The following is a 19,703-nucleotide window of genomic DNA, read 5'->3' as shown; positions in this document are numbered from 1 at the left end:
TTCAAATATTCTAATAAAATTGCAGGGTCACATTCAAGTGCCAAGCATGAAAATACAGCCAAGTTACACTGCAGATGACGTATTCAGTTGAAAAGAAACACATGAACACTATAATAGAAATCATTTGTAACCCTCAAAAACCTCAAACTGATATTTATGTCCAAAAAATTAAATAACGATTTTCATAGTAACATAGGAATTGACACCTAGAAGTGGACCTCTGTTTCACTGTGTCCACTACCCTGTCTCATTACAAGAGGAAACCCCAGAACCCAGCAGTTTTGGAGTAATTTGGAACAAAATTCTATTTCATCTCCAAAGCCCAGTTATAGTTAACTCCTCCAGAAGAAAACAACAACTTGAATTTCCTCTCAAACTTCACAGGTTGACAATATTAGCAGTGAATATGCTCTCCTCATCACAGCAAATGTCAAATCCTTCTTTGAAATTTACTGACCTCAATTAAGTTTTCCGTAAGTGGCTTCCACAGGTTAGTTTTTGTAAAACCTAGAAGAGTGGTAGATGACTTATGCCCATACTCCTACTTCTACACATGCATATACATCTGGGGGCTTCTCATCTGCTTGTTCTGGTAACAACTTTGCTCTCTGTGAAAAGCAGACTATTTTCTTTTTCCTGTTCCCAGTACAGTTATATTCTCTTCACTTAGCATTGCTGTGGTCCAACTATTTCACTAACAGGCCAGATCCAAGTCCTGGCACTAACATGGAAGTAATGACCGCTCATGAGTCAAAGCACCAGTTCTCTCTCACGAGCAATAGTTGATCTCTGGTCCCATTTCCCTTCTCAGAGTACTGCATTTTCCCCACGAGTCCACCTCTTAGTTGACTAAATCATGACTGAATAGTTCTTCAGATGAGGTTAGCCTCCAACCAGCCCAAAAGCCTTTCATCATCACTTATTTGTTGAATTTATCTTTCTTAAAGGTGAATGTTCAGAAGTATAAATATTATTCCCAAAGGTGCCTCTCCAGCACCCTGATCAATAAGAGTAATTCTTCCCTAACTCAATGAAAAATTCCTGGGCTGACATAACCTAGGATCTAGCTGAATCACATTAGTGCCTCACAGTCTTCCAGCAATGGGTAATAAAGCTGTCCATTCCCTTCCTCTTTCATTTTCAGGTGAGTCCCAAGTGTCAACAGGCATTCTTGCTATCAGTACAAAGCACTTAAGCCTCTACCTTCTCCTTCTTCAAGTTCACTGTGTTTTACCATTCCAGTCCTAAGGGTCATTCAGCTATTTACTACATTATACTTAATCTACCTGTGTATTTACTATGTCTCCCACTTTTTATCAGCCAGTTTCATCAATGCATTCCCACTTTTTGTGACGAACCAACCAACATTCATTAAGTTTGGTCTCAAGACTCCAGTTCATAAACCCCAGGTTCTTCTATTTTTGCTTCCACCTTTAATGTACTTAATTGATTACTTTTAGCACACTAACATTACATGTTGAAGGCATACTCTTCGGACTTCTACTTGACTTACATGGAGCTTTAACATTCTTCATCTCAGGGCTGCTGTGAGTGCCTCCCCCTGACCATGGGGCTTCCTCCTGCCTTGCTCCTTGGGGAGCAGGCAGGACAGGCTGACAGAGCTTTGGTACAGTCTAGCTTGTGGGTTAGAGCGTGAGGGCCCTTCTTTATTACACCCCCAAAACCTTCTCCCCCTTTATTACACCCTACATCCACCTCATCCCCCTTTTCTCACCCACTGCCTTGCCATTACCAACTTGGGACAACCTGATAATGAAATATTCTCTGAAGATCAACAAGGAATAGACAAGTTCCATGTTGAACACAATAGATTATTCTCTTATTACTATGTGAAGTATTTACATGCCTCACAGTCTTACACAAACGCATCATCACAACACTACTGGGAAGAAGAGGGATGCCATTATCCTCATTTTCTAGAGAACTGCTAGGTCACAGAAAATTAAAAGGTATTTCAATACAGTAAGAGAAAGCTTCATAGCTTGTGTTAATGCATGTCTCTGCTAGCTTAATGACTCTTAACATCTGCTTTGCAGTAAAAACAAACTGTAGTTTGCACAAAGAAGTCTGTAATGGAATTAATAATAAAAGTTGTGCCTTGGATAGCAGGTTGGCTACATAAACACTCTAGATTAAAAAGATGTTATGAAGGTTCTATGTTAAATGTGTTATACAGAATGTTTTAAAGCCAAGAACTTATTTTTATAGATGAAGATAAATGAACTATCATCATTAAAGACCGCTATTTTAACCTATGTTTTACACTACAAAAACGTTTAGGTTTTACCTTGGAAGTGCTAAGACATCCCACTGTCAGCACTGTTTTGTTTTCTAAGCAATGGAAATCTGCTAAGAAAAACAGAAAATGCACATATCCCCATCATTCATGCTAAGAAGACAACAAACCTCCATCCCTAAAGTCAGCCCACTTTTATAAGTATATGCCAACCCTATAAAATAACTTTTCCTAGATACAGTCCAGTCTGATTCTGAAAGGCTGGTTCTCTACTTTGCCTCTTGCCCTCTCCTGCCTGGCTCACCTGACAGCAATACAGCTGAGCTGTGTGAAAATCCCTCATCCGTACAGTCCCTTGGCCACTGCTCAACCAACAGGCACTGGATGGCCATGCATGGAGGGATTTCGGTATCTTGCAGATCATGGTTTAACCACAGACTAGCAGATGTGTACAGAGACTTCCCATGAAATTCAAAACATGTTCCCATGTTCTCTAAAACACAATATGTGTAGGAATTAAAGAAGTCTGAGGTAGGAAATTGCGTTTCTCAAATCAGAAACCTCTAATGGACCTCTCAAGAGAGCTGGGAAGTTGTGCTACACTAAGTGCAGCTTAGCTGCTAAAAAACAATTACATGTTTTTGTCAACAAGACAATAACCAGAGATGAGTTTTGAAGCTTTGTTAATATCATGACTAAAACATCTGAATCGTGCAACATCTGCTACAGAAATATTCTCATTAAAATGTACTCAAGGTCCATCCTTGATAGCTTTGGCCTTGAATGGGATCTGCACAAGAAATGCAGCAGTTTCCCACTCAGCCAGCAGGGAAGGAAAACCTTAAGCCACATGAAATTCCTCTAAAAGATGCCAATTCAATTTCTGAGAACTTCTCACCTTTCTGCAAACCAGTGCTCACACACTCATCTTCCTATGTTTGTCAGATGGAAACGGGCAAAAAAAATTGAGGTCATTCGTTACTTAATTCAGATTCAGAGGAGTTTGGGAAAAGGGTAAACAGGAGCCTATGTATTAGCACGTTCCTTCTCACCAGAGCTCAAAGGCCCCAGCAGGCCATTTCATTTACTGAACGACAGCATCAACACAGCTCTAACAGCTCTGGCTATATATCAGAATAGATGTTAAGCGATGAAAAATTATGCAGATGAGCACAATTTTATGCCCTCAGCTATCACAGAGGCTTACAATGCCCTAAGCAGCTACTACCTTCCTGTCAGAGGCACCTGTTGTTCCTGTGAAATGCTGCAACACAAGAGATTAAAGGCATGCTCCTGATCCCCACCTCCCCGTGAAGTCAGCATGCCCTTGTCCAGCTCAGCAGAGGAGAGGGGCTGCTGACACTCTCCACACGCATCTCATGCTCCTCTCAAATGGGTTTCCCAGCATCCAAAACATAGAGAACCCACTGACATTTACAGCATGCGATAAACCACTCCTGAAGTTTGAAGATGAAATTTTCCTTTATTTTTATGTTGTGTGATTCTTTAGCACTGCTGTAGACATGGGCTTAACTATTTGTGATCTATTTTCAAGTGAGTTCTAGGGAACAGTTGAGGAATCAAAGAGCCTCTTAATACCATCTTACTAATTTCAGTACAATTACATGAAAAAAGATAAAGCATGATTATGTGATGGCAAGGCACATGGCAGAAGCATTACTGAAAAGTGGGAAATCAATTAGGAGAGAAAAAGACATGAACTGTGCCGCAAACCCACCTCCTCAATCTGGATGACTAAGCACACCGGATGCAAGAAGCCTGGCCTGCAATGATCGATCAGTACTCCTGCACTCGGTCTGGAGTTAATTTTCTTCACAGCAGCCTCTGTGGTGCTGTGTTTTGGATTTGTGACCAGAACAGTGTGGACAGCACACCAATATTTTCGCTATTGCTGAAAAGTGCCTGCACAGCATCAAGGCTTTCTCCATTTCTCACTATGTCCCACCAGCGAGTAGGCTGGGGTGGGCAAGAGGCTGGGAGGAGATACAGCCGGGACAACGGACCCCAATGGACCAAAGGGATATCCCACACGATACAGCGTTGTGCTCAGCAATAAAAACGGGGGGTTGTTTTGCCAGGGTTGCCATTGCAACACCTGAGACCAACAAGGTCCTCACAAGAGTTAACCTCTGACACGAAGGTGGTCCTCAGGAGTGGTGGTGGCTACCACTACAGAGAAGTTCATTCACCTTGCACAGCCTCAGAGGCTCACACTTTTTAATAGTCTCTTTTCATTGGAACTAATGGTAAAAGCTTAATTTTTGGAAAACAAAGCAGGAGAGAAATACTGATACACAAGATCAAGATGGGAACCTCTCCTGAGCATTATTTGCTAGTTTCTATATCACTAGAGCAGAACTGATGCATCTTTTTTGACAAGCACCCTACTTTGGTGATACACTTTTTCAATACACAATGGAGAGCAATAAACTTTAGTTAACTAGGCAATTTTAGTTAACTAGGTAACTGTATCTTCCAGGCTATAATTAAAAGCTCTTTTACTACAACAGATAGGTACAAAAGTGCTCTCAATTTAGGACTGTTACTTTGCAGGAACAAAAATCTAAAACTTGGACAAATCTCACAAAAATAGGAATGGAAAGGGTTTTTTGAATGCATTAGGATAAAAAATGAGAACAGAAGCCTTCACGCATGCTATTAAAAAAAGCACATCTATTAAACATGTAAAAATATTTAAAGGTGGAGTCATTTGTCACAAGAAAATACTAGGAGACCTTACAACATAAATATTTATAAAGTACAGATGTTATTTCATATTGCATTACTACCATAGCTTGTTCCATTAACTGATCCAACAGACCAGCTAATTGCTTGTGCAAGACTGACTATTTTCTATCACCCATTCAAGACCAAAGTGCAAACAGTTGCTGAGGGGTGGGAAGCTTTAAGGGGTTGTTTGGTTGTTTTCTAACCAAATGTATGAAATAATTTTTCATTATAATACTCATCATTGGTTCATCAATTAAGTTAGAAAAATCTGCAGACTTAAATAAACATTACAGAAGGGTAAGTATGGCAAAGTTTCTAAGAAAACTGTGTCAAATCAGTGTTTGCTTCAATAGCATGCACCAAAAATCATATAAAATAGATCTTGTTGAATAATGAATTTTAACTAAAGTCATCTTGCCTATGCATATGATTTTATAGGAAGTTTCAAGTCATGAATATTTCCCCTGAAGTTTCAGATCCTATGGTTATATAACTATACAGTAAATTCTGCTTGACAATACCTCTAATCCTTCTGTTTGTAGAGAAGCACTTCAAAATGCAAACTAAGGAATTAACACAACAGAAGGAATATTAAAGAAGTCACATTTGGGGGGGTGTGGCGTGCTGTTTGTTTGCCTTTTTTTTGTGGTTTCTTATTATAGCTGGCTGGCAAACCTACTAAAAGTAGTAAATGGCAGCATTAGCAGCTTATTACGGTATCATTAAATTAACTAAAAGAAATACTGGGGTATAAAAGCTAGAATAAGTCTGGCTAACATGTGTTGATTACACCCGCACACACCGCCTGAACAGAGCGACACACAAATCCTGTAAGTGGCTGCAAAGCTATTTGCCTGAAGCAGAGTGAACAATAAGAACAAGTTCAACATCTGCCAGGGTATCCAACTGCTCACAAGCATTTTTCTGGTCAGAGGGGGCATTGTTTAAGTTGACAGGTTCCTAAAGGTCTGAATTATTTAGCAATTCTCAAAAGACTCTTTCTACTCATTAGAGAGGAAAATGCAAGCCACCGCAGCCAGGGTTCCCTTGCTCCCTGGGAGCCGATCATGCTAATTGAGGAGAACATCACAATGTGTCCCATTTTAATCACATGAGTTAAGTAGGCAAGAGGCTTCTATTATCCTCACTGTACAATGAAAGATTGTGGGCCCCAGCTTCCGCAGGGATATACACCACAGTATATCATCTCAACCTCACTTTAAACAAAGAGGACATATGTTGCTGATAAGCACTGCACCTACCAAACCAAGTAAACAAGTAAATTATATTAAAAAAAAATTGAAACACACTGCTTCAAGCCTGAACACTAAGTGAGCAACAGTAAGCATCTCAACATATGGGAAGTTATGGGGAGGGGGAGGCAAAATAGCTATCCATTGATTTTTCTTCTCATCTGCCATATGATAGATGGCAGATATAAACAAACATAGCAGCATGAGAGGTTACAGACAAATTACACTCATACTTAAAGAGCCAGATCATTCAAGGATATTCCTACTTCTAGTATCTACAGAAATTAAGGGGAATGCTACTAGCAAGTAAGCAGAATAACAGCAGCTTTACTTATGATGGATTATTTCTCAGTCACATATCTTAACAGTAATCAAACACGCTCTGCAGCGGTAATTATCTCATGTAATCCTAGCCTTTCTGAACATGGGAAAAAATGCAACAGTCTTACAATCAACAGGACTGTCTTATTTTCTTCACAGCATCAGGAGACCTCTAAAATTTGGAATCCCTTCAAAACTGTAACACCTGAACAGAGTTCCTCATGTGAACTTTGTAAGGAATATTAGTGTAGTAATTACGAATACCTGCGATAGACCTCTGTTACCAAGACACAGAAATGTGTGAGAAGAAAGAGATTTACAAACTCATTCAAAGGCCGTAAGGGAGACATGTAAATATTTAGCAGATTACCATATGGAACACAAAAACTACATGGAATAGCCAGTTTGATGGAAGGACAAATGGAAGGAGAAAACTTCAAAATTAATTTTATTAATGTTCCTAAGCAACCACAATGCGGATAAGAAATAGCAAAAAATAAATTACCTTATTGCATATAATAGGATCTTGGGAAATTCCTTTCCCATTCTTTAAAAAGATGCTAGAGATAAGCCTTGCAATTAACATGAACAAAAAGCAAGCCACCAGTTTACATAGAAAAATCTATATTTTGTCATCTGCATATAAACATTTCCAGAAGCAGAAGATTAAGTCAGTGAGCTAAATGGAAAGACATAAAATATTTTGCCGGCATGACATTGTGAATGAATAACTAAAAACCCAAAAAAGCAAAGAGACAACATGATGCTGGACTATTCAGCCATAAAATTCATTTCCAATAACCACATTTCAGCATGCATCTTAGATCACACATTTTCCTGTTTGAGAGCATGCAAGATTGATTATTACGGGCTCAATTGTCCCATACGCAGGCAAACAACATGTAAGGAATAATTAAATCAACAAGATTCCCCCACTGAGCCTCCTACACATGCTTACACTCAGGCAAAGGAGAGGTGGGGTCCCTCCCAAGAAACAAAAGTGTAGGATTATGCAAGAAGCCTAAAACCATCTGCACAAAGTCATGTGGCCAGGGATTTCCTCCTCCCCTTGCTGTGTACAGGGCATCCTTTCCCACTTCCAGTCTGAGCTGCACGGAGGGCAGCAGAGCCAGGCTTAATTCCCAGCTCAGGGACAAAAGGGAATCAGAGACCAGGGGTTTCTGAGGTCCTCTTTGCCCATACTCACTGCCTTCAAAGCTAAGCCACTTAAGGATGTAATCCTTAATACCCCAATGTGCAGATGTTCATAATGTCTGGGTCATTGTGAAATTCTGCATACCCTAGTCCCAGCCCAGCCCCACTTGCAGCCCCTCCAGTGTGCTGCACGCCCCCCGGAGCAGAGCTGGCCAAGCACGGTCACCCTGCTTCCATCCATCTCCCGGGCACAGGGGCAAGGGGCTCTTCCTTGCAACCATGAAGACTGCAGGAAAGGCACAAGCCTTTCCCCACATGTATCCCAGTTTCATGTGACTTAACAAGCGGAGCATCGGCATTTTCTGTTTCCTATTTTCTCTCAACTAATTTGAGTTCCTTTCTCCTTGCCTGAGGTAGAAAACTCAGATCAGGAAAGAAAAAAAGTGTTCTTGACCTCAACAGGATATCTTTGTAGGATATGGCAGCCTCAAGGACTCTTTCCTCTTTCCTGGCATCTGAGAAGGGGGTTACAATTAATGTTCCTGCTGGTTCACTTTTTCCATGAGGCCCAGAGGGGAATTCTATAGCATTTTTCCATATAAAATGAAACATTAACTCTATTTGCAGTAAAGGCAACTCACAAAGCAATGTTTGGATGCTCTTTGACTTCAGTATCCCTAAGCAATTTGCAGAAGCAGATCTGTTTTTCCTAAGTGCTCTACACTTTCTAAACAATGTGAACAGTCTACTCTGAAGCAGCAATTTCGGAGTCCTGCCTGCTCTCTCCCACTTTATCAAGCTGCCTTTCAGCTTCCTGAAATATTATTGCTGACATAATGGCATTACTAAGATAGAGCCTGGTCCAAGCCAACTGCAGATAATAGAAAGGTTCCCACTGACTTCTGTGGGCTTTGGATCAGGCCAAAAGCAGTGAAAGTACCCAGAGGATGAAGTCACACAGATCTGCTTTTCATTTCAGTATGGTCCTTAAAAATAAACCTAACTTTAGGTACTGTGTTCGTTGACTTTATGCTGGGCTGGCAAGGTACACTGAGCCAACATATTAAAACATACCCCTTGTCTCAACTTAAATTCACATTATTACATCCTTATTTTTCTGCAAATTTGAAACAATAAAGTAACAAAAAAATAAAATACTAAAATTAAGACAAGGTTACCTTTACATAAAGCAAACTATCATCTTGTTTAACTGGGCTAAACACAGAAAAGGAACACTCTGCTCACCCAGCACACTCACTACATACTGAGTTTATCAATGCTGGCATTAGTTTTGCAGTGTATGAGACAGTATGCAACCTATTTTTTCAGGCTGTATTTGTGAAATGCAAGATGACCTCAGGGCCGTCCCCAGGAAATCCGTAACTCCTCTCTATTCATCAAAAATATTAGGCAGTCATTACCTTCCAGGTCCAATCAAACCTTGTTAAATATCCCCCACTGGTATATAAACTGGTCAACCTTCCAATGCAAGATTCATGTCTGGACCTAGATTTTGAACAATATTCAAAAACCAGGAATGTCTGGATCTCAAGGCTTCACTTAATTGTGTCTGGAATAAATAAAATCCACAGTCTAGTTTGCATTTCAGCTCTGCATTTTCAAAGTGGTTCCAGCGTAATATTTTAATTTGGACAAATCACTACTTTTAGTAACTAGATGTGCTTGAAACTTTTCAAAAATCTTGTGTTTAATAAAATGCTTTTCTTGAAATATGAAATTTTGGAAAAAACAAAGTCCATGTAATAATCTGCAACAAGTTCTGGTGACTCACTGTTTTTCAATAACAAACTACTACGGTTGATAACTATGGAATTGATAAATGAACACATACACACACAGAAACACATGCAGAACACCTCATTTTCAGTGTGGTGCTCTGTATTTGCAAGGTTAAGATAAACTGACAGTGACAGTTAACATTCCTGACAGGCAGCAAGTCCTTTCTAGTGGGGGACATCTGTTAAACCCACCAGCATCTGAAGAACTGAGTAAAACTACACCAACAGTGTGGCAACAGTACATTGCTTTTAACAAACCAGATTAACGCCAGTTACATAGTTTACAGCAACAAAGCTAAGGCTTCAACATGAAACAAAGTAAAAACTCAGCAGTGACCCTTGCAGAGATTGCCAGCTTTTGAGTTTGTTCCTAGTTACTTTGTCATTATACACGGACATAAATGATTTAAACTATGAGCAATTCCATTACTAGTAAACGAGAACGGTCAACTAACCAAGGGTCATACCTCACAGTTTCCTGACATTCAGAGGGGACCTCCTGTGTTTCAGTTTGTGCCCACTGCCTCTGGTGCTTTCACTGGACAGCACTGAAAAGAGCCCAACTCTGTCATCTTTGTACCTGCCCTTCTGGTATTTATACACATTGATGAGATCCCCCTGAGTCTTCTCTTCTCCAGCCTATACAGGCCCAGCTCTCTCAGCCCTTCCTCATGGGAGAGGTGCTCCAGTCCCTTCATCATTCTTGTGGCACTTCATCAGGCTCTCTCCAGTACATCTCTCTCCCTTTTGTACTGGGGAGCCAAAAATGCGACACAGTATTCCAGGCACGGCCTCATCAGAGTTTAGAGACAGAAGAACAGGAGGACTGCTTGTTTGGTGTGTATGGGGTTGGGCTTTTGGTGTTTGTTTGGGTTTTTTTTGTTGTTGTTTTTTTTTGTTTGTTTGTTTGTTTTTTGTTTGTTTGGTTTTTTTTTTTTTTTTTTTTTTTTTTTTTTTTTTTTTTTTGCTACTATTGCTTAAGAAAACTGTTACTGCAGCAAAGGTAGGATTCAGAAAGTACTGACAGAAACATGCAAGCAAAGGAAGAGGACCAGAAATTTGTCAAAGCTCCACACCTATGGCTGCCAGTTTCTCAGATGTTTAGTCAAGAGCAGAAACAGAAACTCATCTTCACACTTCTTTGGCAGCAGAAGCCGAGAATCCCTCAAGCCAAATGCCTATCACCAATTGCTAGCCACAGTCTGATGGGAAAACGGAGATGCCGGCCAGCCCCACTGCAGGAGTCTGACTAGAGATTTCTGGCTAGCAGCTGTGCCAAGCTCCCTGCGAGGCCAAAGCTCCTCTGCCTTGGCATGGAGAGAAGCCCAGCATCATTACAAACCGAAGCTAGTAAATGTAGCTCATTGGCTCACCAATATTTGGTGCCTTTTTTCATGCATATTTTCTACAAGTTTCTGTGGTGGACACATGGTCATTACAGATGGTGAAAGCAAGCAGTTGATCTGTTTGCATGTAGCACGTTATGTGACAGTAACAGGCAAAATGTCTTTATCTCCTTGACTCTTAAAATACAAGAAATTACAGAAACACAAATGGATGCATGTGCATTTTCTAAAGACATGATTACAAGTCAAACTTCATCCCCCTGAAGAACATCCAGCTCCCTTCAAATCAGTCTCTACAGAAGATTGTCTTATTCTGCAAGTACAGGCCGGGCATCAAATTTGACCCATCAACTCAGCATGTAGCACTTTCCTCCTTTGTACCAGAATAAATGAATAAACAAGATGTTCCAAGGTTCTTGAGAGATGTTCCCTGTTCAAATCACTTTTTGTTCAAGAACAGAGTGGAAACAGCAGATCTGGTCTTGCCTTCTGTCATTTATTCTTACTGGTTGAGAAAATAAGAAACAGTTATAATCAAGCTTGTCTCAAATATGATCAGCAGAGAGAGTAGTCCTTTCAAAATACTGGAAGCTAGGTTAAATAAATATCCAAGTTCAGAGCACAGAGTCAGAGGATGGCATTTCTGGCAAGTGTACAACATGGACTAAGAAACCCATATCTTGTTGTTAATCTGGAAAACAGAACTTCTGATGACCCCAAAAGTACCATTTACTAACCAGGAAATACAATTTCCCTTAAGAAAAGCATTGTGTGGCTCTTCTGCTATGTACAAATTTATATTTAGAACTATTGATTTCTACTTTCTTTCTGTACTACTGTATTTCTCATACTACACCAAGCTTTATGTAGCTACTCCTAGGAAGCCCATAAACATCAACATTCTTCCTGTGCTTGGCTTGTACCGCTCAGCCATTGTACTGCTTTTTCCTTTCTCCTCCTTGGGGACTAGAAGCACCCGTTTCTTTCACTTTCCCTTATAATACAAGTCTTGCACAGTATTATTTTTTTCTGATTTCTATTGTTATTTTGCACTCTATGAGGTGATGTAGCTCTTTAGGATCCAAATGAGGTGACAGATGAAACAGTAACTTTATTCCGCAGGCTCCAGGTTGATAGCAGAACAGGGGGCTAAGATAGCAAAAGGATGAACCCCTTCTCAGCAAAACTAAGGGTAAAACCTCATAGATTTATGTTTGACTGACTAAACCATAAGGCCATATGTAAGATTTTTTTTTTCTTTTAAATGGATATTAGTTTTTTCTTTCAAATAATTTTAAAAGACTCTTTTGTGGCATTTTAAAGCAATTTGGTTGGTAACACCTACACGACAGCATGACAGATGAAGACCATCATAATGGTGCCTGACTGGCACCTTCAGATCAGGAATAATTCCAATCAAATCACTGCAATTATTCTGAAAGAAAGCAAAAAAAATGCTGGAGAAAAGGACAACCAGGCTGTTTCACTCTTTTTAATTAATCTATTTCATATAGTTTAATTTGTTTCTCTGCTTCCTCTGTATCATTAGCTGAAGGTTGAACCTGTGAGCACCCTGGAACATAGGGGAACTGAGAAACCTGAGTTTCAAGAGCGTGTGGAAGACCTGTGTGACTTATGTAAGTCACTTAGGGAATGGGGGGCAAGGAGGATCTATTTCTGTCTAAAAATGTGTTCATGCCAGATTTTTCTGAAGACAGTGAAGACTATGTGAAATGATGGACTTTAAGGTTTTGGGTTTGGTTTTTTTGTTTTTTTTTTTTTTTTTTTTTTTTTTTTTTTTTGCTTTAGTATTCAGTTTTCAAGCTGTCTCTGTCCCTTTAGAAGACACAGTGTAAAGCTGACAAATGGGAAAATAAAACCAAAACATTTCACTTACAGAATATTAATCCAGCAGGAACTCCATGAACTGAACAAATTGAAACTGTGGCAACTCTCCCCTCGCCCCAAAAAAACCCACAACAGATGACAAAAGTATCAAAACTGTCTCATTTTCCCACTAACAATGCCTGAAACCAGATGGGATTCCCCAAAGACGTATGGTCTGGGATCCTACTTATATTAAAGTAAAATTCAGATCTGATCATTTTAATCCACCATAGCTAATCCTATTTGCCTAACCAAGAGTTAAAATAACTAGCACAGCTCTCCTTCCTCTGCTAGTTCAATGGGTGGCATCTACTCTGCTTTTCCCTGCTTTAAGCATTCAAGATAAGTAGCTTTTAAGAGCTACAAGTCATTATGCTACTTCATCTTTTGGGAGGGAAGTTCTCCATTTTGCTTTCTCATCTGAAGCTGTGCCTTAAGAGAGTGCATCCCTGGGTTGTGTGGTGGGTTTTTTTGCAAAAGCCACATCTGTGGAAGTTTTAGTTACACCACCAGCAGACAGAAGAGCAAACCCACACCTATGGTAAACACAGGTCATTAATCAGTCCATAAAACTGTTGTCAAGACCTGGACTAAGTTCACAGACTGCTCAGTGTTCATCAGGTTTTCACTGAACATCTGTAGAGTTCATGGGGGAGTCTGGAGCGCTTAAGACAATTGATTTTGCCAAGATCGGGTTAAAAAAAAAAATTAAATCCCACACTGGTGTTCAGACCATGTATTTTAGTGTGCCTCCTTTTAACTTACTTTAAAAATCATATTCCACCTGGCAAATTTTAATCTTTTTCATCAACTCTGTCCTCAAATACTCATCGCTGTCCTGCTTGCTCCTTTTCTTCCACAATAAATCCCTCAGTGGTGAACATCGCATGTCATCCAGGTATCATTTAGCAGTATCCACACTTACCATCATTTACTCTTTTCATAAGGGGGTCTGGAGGCCAGGACATCTCCAGTGCCTATGGATAAGGGTACAGGAACATTAAGGGTCTGCTGATTTCTAGCTTCTCTCCCCACTGGCAGCAGTATGCTGAGCTAGCATGGAAGGGGCTGGGAATGAAAGCAGCAGAGCCGCACTTTCCATGGGTCTTCTGAACTAACTTTCATTAGTTCAGTTAAATAACTGCATGTTTTGATAAAATTTGTCCATTCTCCTCTTGTAGCCACCATATTTAAGATGCTCAGGTCAACAAACTAAAGTACATTGTTTATCCATTTTAAATATAGCTCAAATTTCCAAAAAATAGAACTTGACAAAGCTAAAAGATTGACAAACCATGAAAACATCATGTGTGAATGTTCACATGAGAGTGACAAATAAAGAATTTGCTAAAATTAGGTACAATCATACAAACATTTAAATAAGAATGATTCAGTGTAGTGTGACTTACTGATATGCAAAAGGGTAAGCATGACGACAGCTTCTCAGCAGCAAAATAGAATTCTTCATGGCAAATAACAAAGAAGAACTAACCCAGCTCTAGGAAGACAACTAGTACCCAGTACAAAATAAATCTAATACAGTTGCTGCTCACTACTACCATACATAGGTGACTCTTAGCATGGCAACACAAGTCACTCCAAACCCTCCCACGCTGATGAAGCCCCGTTTCCACGTACAGGATTTGAACATGGCAAAAGCATGCAGTCAGAGACACCAGACACTGGTCTGGTTTTCTCCTACCCCAAATCAGGTCACATTTAAAACTCTGGTTTACCACCAGGGAGGCAAGTGGGTTTGTTTGCTCTGCCCTCCTTTCCCACTTCCCTTCCCAGGCCACACATGAAGGTAATATGATTGCGTAATAAGAATCAGACGAAATGCCATTTACTGCTTCGTGCTCATACAATAGCTGCACTCGCTCCGGGGCCTCTTCACACACGCACTGCATGAGGAGGCAAACCCAAAACCCTCCTTTTCCAAGACTGTTCCCCTCAGACGGCATTAGATGCAATAGCATTTAACTTTGAGGCATCTTATATCCACCTGAAAAGATGACTAACATTTAGTGTTGTCATTTTTACAGAACAGAATAAACTCAGTTTTGAAAAGAGGAAGAAAGGTCATGCACAACCCCCCCAAGGGCTGGGTACAGTCTCTTTACACCCATTCATACAGTCAGGGAAGTGATGAATTTGTGGCGCTGCTACTTGCAATTTAACTGGGCATGAGTCACTTTCTAGATGAAAATAAACATTTTCAGTATGCAGCTAACCACTCAACTACAGATGAGATACCTCAGCAGCAGAGAAAAGAACATTAAAGGGCTCCATCTTGATACCCTAGGCACCAATTTCACTTACAGTGAAGCATGTACACCAGCATTTACATGACAGTGATCGCACTGGAATCTAAAGAAATAAAATATTCTTATCCTAAGTAAAAATTGACCAAAATTGCTGAACATAATAGCTGCTCTTGATCCATGTACACCTTTTAGAGTAAAGCATTTGAGCTGCAAGGACTGCAAATAGAGACTGTAAGCAAGGCCACTCAGCAGCTGGGCTCTGCATTTGCTGGGAAGACGAACACACCTAGCCCAAAACATCAAACCAGCAGATGGAGGAGGCCGATGAAATTCAAGGTCATCAAGGGAAATGCTTTTGTGCTGGCTCTGAGATAAATCAAGACAGTGCTGTCTCAGTAAAGTGATAGTTGAAAAGAGGACTGGGACATTAAGAAAAAGCAGAAGATCAATCCTACTGCCTCCTGCTGTTGGATTCCAGCTGCTTGCTGAAGGGGGTACTTTATATATTCACCATAAAGGAACAATGCTTCCTCAAAGAAATGCTTAATTCCTTAGGTCACTCTGCTTCCTAATGTAAACAACCCCAATAGCAAATCGGCACCAAAAGGCATGCCAGTATTTTACACAGGAAATGTTACTAAGATCAACTGCTGACTTTCATTTAAAAAAAAAAAATAGCTTAAGGACTGATATCTGTTTGTTGGTCTGGCCTCTTGGGTCCTTGAATCCACTAGATTATGTCCAAAGGAAAGTCTTTTAAGGACACTTTAAAATATACTGGCACATACTTCATGACGGAAAGTTATTCTTTTGCTCTTCATTCCTCTGACAGACAATCCCAGGAAGCTGCAACTCTTGAGATCTCTTGATCAGCTTCTCCTGTAATCACAGTCAAGCAGGAAGGTCAAAAAGGAAACAGTGGCTACAAAACAATTTTTAACACTACTTTTAATTTCTGAATTTTTTTTTCTTGTCTTTAAGAATTACGTTGTATGGAAGACTAGAGAAAATGTGCAGTTTCTTTCAAAAGGGAATCATTTATTCACTTAGATTTCAAAGTCTTTTATTTCTTTTCTGCTATAATTCTTTTTTCCTTTCAGAGAACAAGGAGAAGATACAGAAAAAAAAAAAAAAAAAGAAATGAAATAAGTGATATATTGTGATCCCACCCAGCTTCCTGTCCTGGTTTGCATCAACAGTGTCATGAAGTGAAGAATGACATAATATGCAATAGTTCTCCCAGCTTTGAAAAACATATGTTAGGGTGGCTCATACACTCCAGAATACTGCAGCCACAGTACACAACTGGAACACTCAGGTTTCCATTTGTGAAAAACCTCAGAAAAGCACTTTAAGCACAAGTTTAACTTTTAACACATCTTTATCCTACTAAGGTCCTGTATCCTGAACTAGTGCTTGAGGCTTAACTGATGCTTACTCCCTTTAAAAAACACTTCTTTTTCGATGAGTTTTCTTTTGCATTCCTAAAGGTGAAATACCAGGTAAACCAAAATTAGCATGAGGTCACATACTGCAGAGACACAATCTCACTGCCAGCTATGAATTTTCTTACAATTAGCTTGGGACAAACTGTATCCCCAGACTCCTGAGAATATGTGAAAAATGGTATAAAACTTGTGCCCTCACTGCAAATGTCTGCTGCTGTCCCTATGAGAGGTTTGGGCTGGAGGCAAAGAGGGGGGCAAAGGCAGCAAGAAGTCCAAGGGACATTAGCTAAAGCCTGGAACTTTACATATGAATGACAAGCAGGTTTTTGCCCATTTTCCTTGTAAGGTGTTCCCCCCTTTTTTTCCCTGTAATTAAAAGTCACGAGGGAAGTCCTTAAAGAGAAGAGAGCAGAGACTCCCAATATGAGCTGGTGTCTCTTCCCCATCCTCTCCACGCAATGTCCCAAGAAATCGGGGACCCAAGATTTGCAGAAACCAGTAAAAATCAACAAATGTCACTTTTGAAAAATGTTTCTTTTATTATTTTTAACTATTCCAACTAGCTGATGCTACAGCAGCCAGCACATGTGGGTTCTTCTCTTGTTTTCATCAATGGCAATCTTGATGGTTTTTTCCTCACTGATGTCTGAGGAGGCATAGGAGAGAGCAAAGGTGGTCGGATTATCACTTAGCAGTTCTAAACTGCAGAATCCCTTATTTTGATATAGATAAAATTATTTTACATGTTATTTCCTGCATTATGCAGCCATTAACTGGAACTTGGAGGAGCTGCAAACTGGGCAGGAACCAGGGGGAAGGGAGATGATAAGAGTGCTCCAGATGATGACTTTCACATGGCTGCAAAAGTATCATGAAACTCAGTGCACGTGCACTGTATGGGGAGGGGGCGACTGAAAGGAGGTGATAGCTTTAAGTCCCTCTCCATCCTGCTTAATAAATCTGTGTCTGACAGATCCCCACAGGCCTGTATATCATTTTCTCCTTCTGTAATTAGGAGAGCAGCTGCAATTCCTTGGCCAGAGCTCAGCCAAGCTTCCCATGCTCCTTCTATAAGCTTCTCCAACAAATGGCACTAAGAAGTAAAGAAACCAAACGCAAAATTTAGTACGTGACAAACTCTTCCATGTGTGACCTCTGTACCAGTCAACCTGTGAATCTACATCAGACTGACTTTCAGCATAAGGTCATTACAAGAAAAAAAAAAATGGATCTGGACAGTCTATGAACTTAGTTTCCTACCCAGCCTTTCCCTCTTTACCATCTCTCCACATATCATCTACCATTTCTGCTCAATTTGAACGAACAAGAAGCACCAGTCTCAAGATAAGTATGTGTCATCTATAGCAGGGTAGTTCCTTGTTTAATTCAGATGAAGATGCTGCTAGTTAAATATTTACTGGAGGAAAGCATATTGCTCCAGAATTTTACAAAGCATGAGAAGTTAATCCCAGAAGCAGGGAGAAGCCAGTGTCAGAACTCACTTTCATTCTGTATATCCAAGATAATGAAATATAGCTTCCCATTACGCTTCCCCTTCCTCTTTCCTCCAAGAAAAAAGATTACTCTTTCAAGAATTTGCTGGTATCCTGAGACTTGCCACTGAAAGTAGCAATTGCTTGCAAGAAGCTGGAAATGAAGAGTAAATCTAAACGGTGCATGCCAGTCTGCCACCAGTGAGCTTAGGAACCAAGAAACTTCAACTGCTGCCCTGTGTATCTTCCATCTGCTGCTACTCCTATTTCCCCCCTGAAACACTCCATTTAAAATAAAAAAGGAAAAAAAGAAATCAGAGATCAAAATGATTCCTCAGGAGGCACTGAATTTCTGTGCTGTATAGGCAACTGAGGTGCAGATTTGATAAAAGCTTGTGAGCTAAAGTTACCCTCAAAGCTTGGCACTCTTCAGATTTTCTTCTTTCAGAGAAAAGGCAAGGTCTAAGTGCGCCTAGGGGCTGCTACAGCACAGCCTGGAAACCTCCCCAGCCTGACCACTGCCACTTCCAGTGCTGCTCTGCTGTAGGAGCTCAGGAACTAAGACTTACCCACCCAAGTCCATGCTCTTTGGAAAGCAACAGTGCAGTGAGGATGCTCCTAAATTCATGTCAAAGCTTATTTCACAGTAAATCTGTATAGTTTCCATGAGAAGCAGCATTCTTCTTCACCATCAACCTAACTCTGAAAATGCCAGATGGTGCTAAAGTAGCTTCTTATCAGCACAGTGAGCTGGCAGTACAAACACAAACGTCTGAAATCATTACTCCCTCCTGCTCTCATCCCGAGTCCCACATCCTATTTCCTCACTCTATCTTCGATCACATCCTTAACATGTTCACCAGGAAGCAGCACTCAATATTAAATCCAGGGTTCTCTTCAAACCTAACCAGATGGGTAACAATGGGTCATATTTTAAATGAATCTTGAGAAAACTGTTCAGAAGAGATGGAAAGACAGTGGAAGAAAAACAATATATGTAATAAACAACCTCTGATTCACCTTAGCATTTCAAGACAGCGATCAGACAGAATGTTTATTTTGTACAGTATACAATGAGGGGATCATGCTCCATACTCCTACAGACTGGCTTGAATGCTCTGCTGTTAGTGATAGCCTCAGTAGCCAAAATTAGTTAAAGAAGAAAAAAATAAAAGAAAGGATTGCTGGTAATGACAAGTCTCTCAAGATGGCAGGGAGCATGTTAGGCTGCTACCAAATCAAGTGCACTTAAAAACAGTCCATGCCATGATGCTTTGTTCTCTCCAATAACAAGATATGGCAGATCACAAGTTTGATGTAGACAGAAAATTTTGGCAAAGGGTCTTTCTAGGCTCCTTGAGAAAAGCTTTAACCTCTCCCCAAAGCCCAGAAGGATGGTGAAATCACGTTGCTGTGTTTCTCTGGTAGGTGCACGCTCTGCGCTGGGGTGCGAGAGTGAGCAGGGGCACGGGCAGGCTGGACCCCTCGAGCACCTGGATGGGGAACGGCTGTGCGGCAAAGCCTGTGCCTGCTGGAGCCGCCTCGGACGTGCCAAGAGGGACAGCCATGAGGCACGGCCACCACGGCAAACCAGCAGCGGGACCGGCTGCCCCGCAGGCTCGCTCCCGGGGGAGCGGAGGGTGAAGAGGCAGACAGCCGGTGACGCGGGGCTAGCCGGTGCGCCACAGCAACGTCCTATCACCACCCCATGCACGCACTAGGGGTC

General features: G+C 40.7%; 1 protein-coding gene across 5 annotated transcripts in view; it reads right to left on the bottom strand.

Moving 5' to 3' along the window:
- TIAM2 (TIAM Rac1 associated GEF 2) overlaps positions 1-19,703 on the bottom strand; it is a 174,945-nt gene that overhangs the window by 102,164 nt on the left and 53,078 nt on the right. For 4 of the 5 annotated variants that reach the window (XM_042795773.1, XM_042795771.1, XM_042795775.1 and 1 more), the window contains exon 3: positions 15,825-15,915. The exons of the other annotated variant lie outside the window; for it this stretch is intronic. The gene's annotated coding sequence lies outside the window, so the exon portion shown is untranslated. The remainder of the gene's footprint in view (positions 1-15,824; positions 15,916-19,703) is intronic. 5 annotated transcript variants of the gene reach the window in all.

The sequence above is a fragment of the Tyto alba genome, unplaced genomic scaffold (genome assembly GCF_018691265.1).
Source record: "Tyto alba isolate M040663 unplaced genomic scaffold, T.alba_DEE_v4.0 Super-Scaffold_22, whole genome shotgun sequence".
NCBI classification, from domain to species: Eukaryota; Metazoa; Chordata; class Aves; order Strigiformes; family Tytonidae; genus Tyto; species Tyto alba.
Note: the sequence above shows the minus strand (reverse complement) of the source record. Positions and strands in the feature narration are given on the sequence as shown.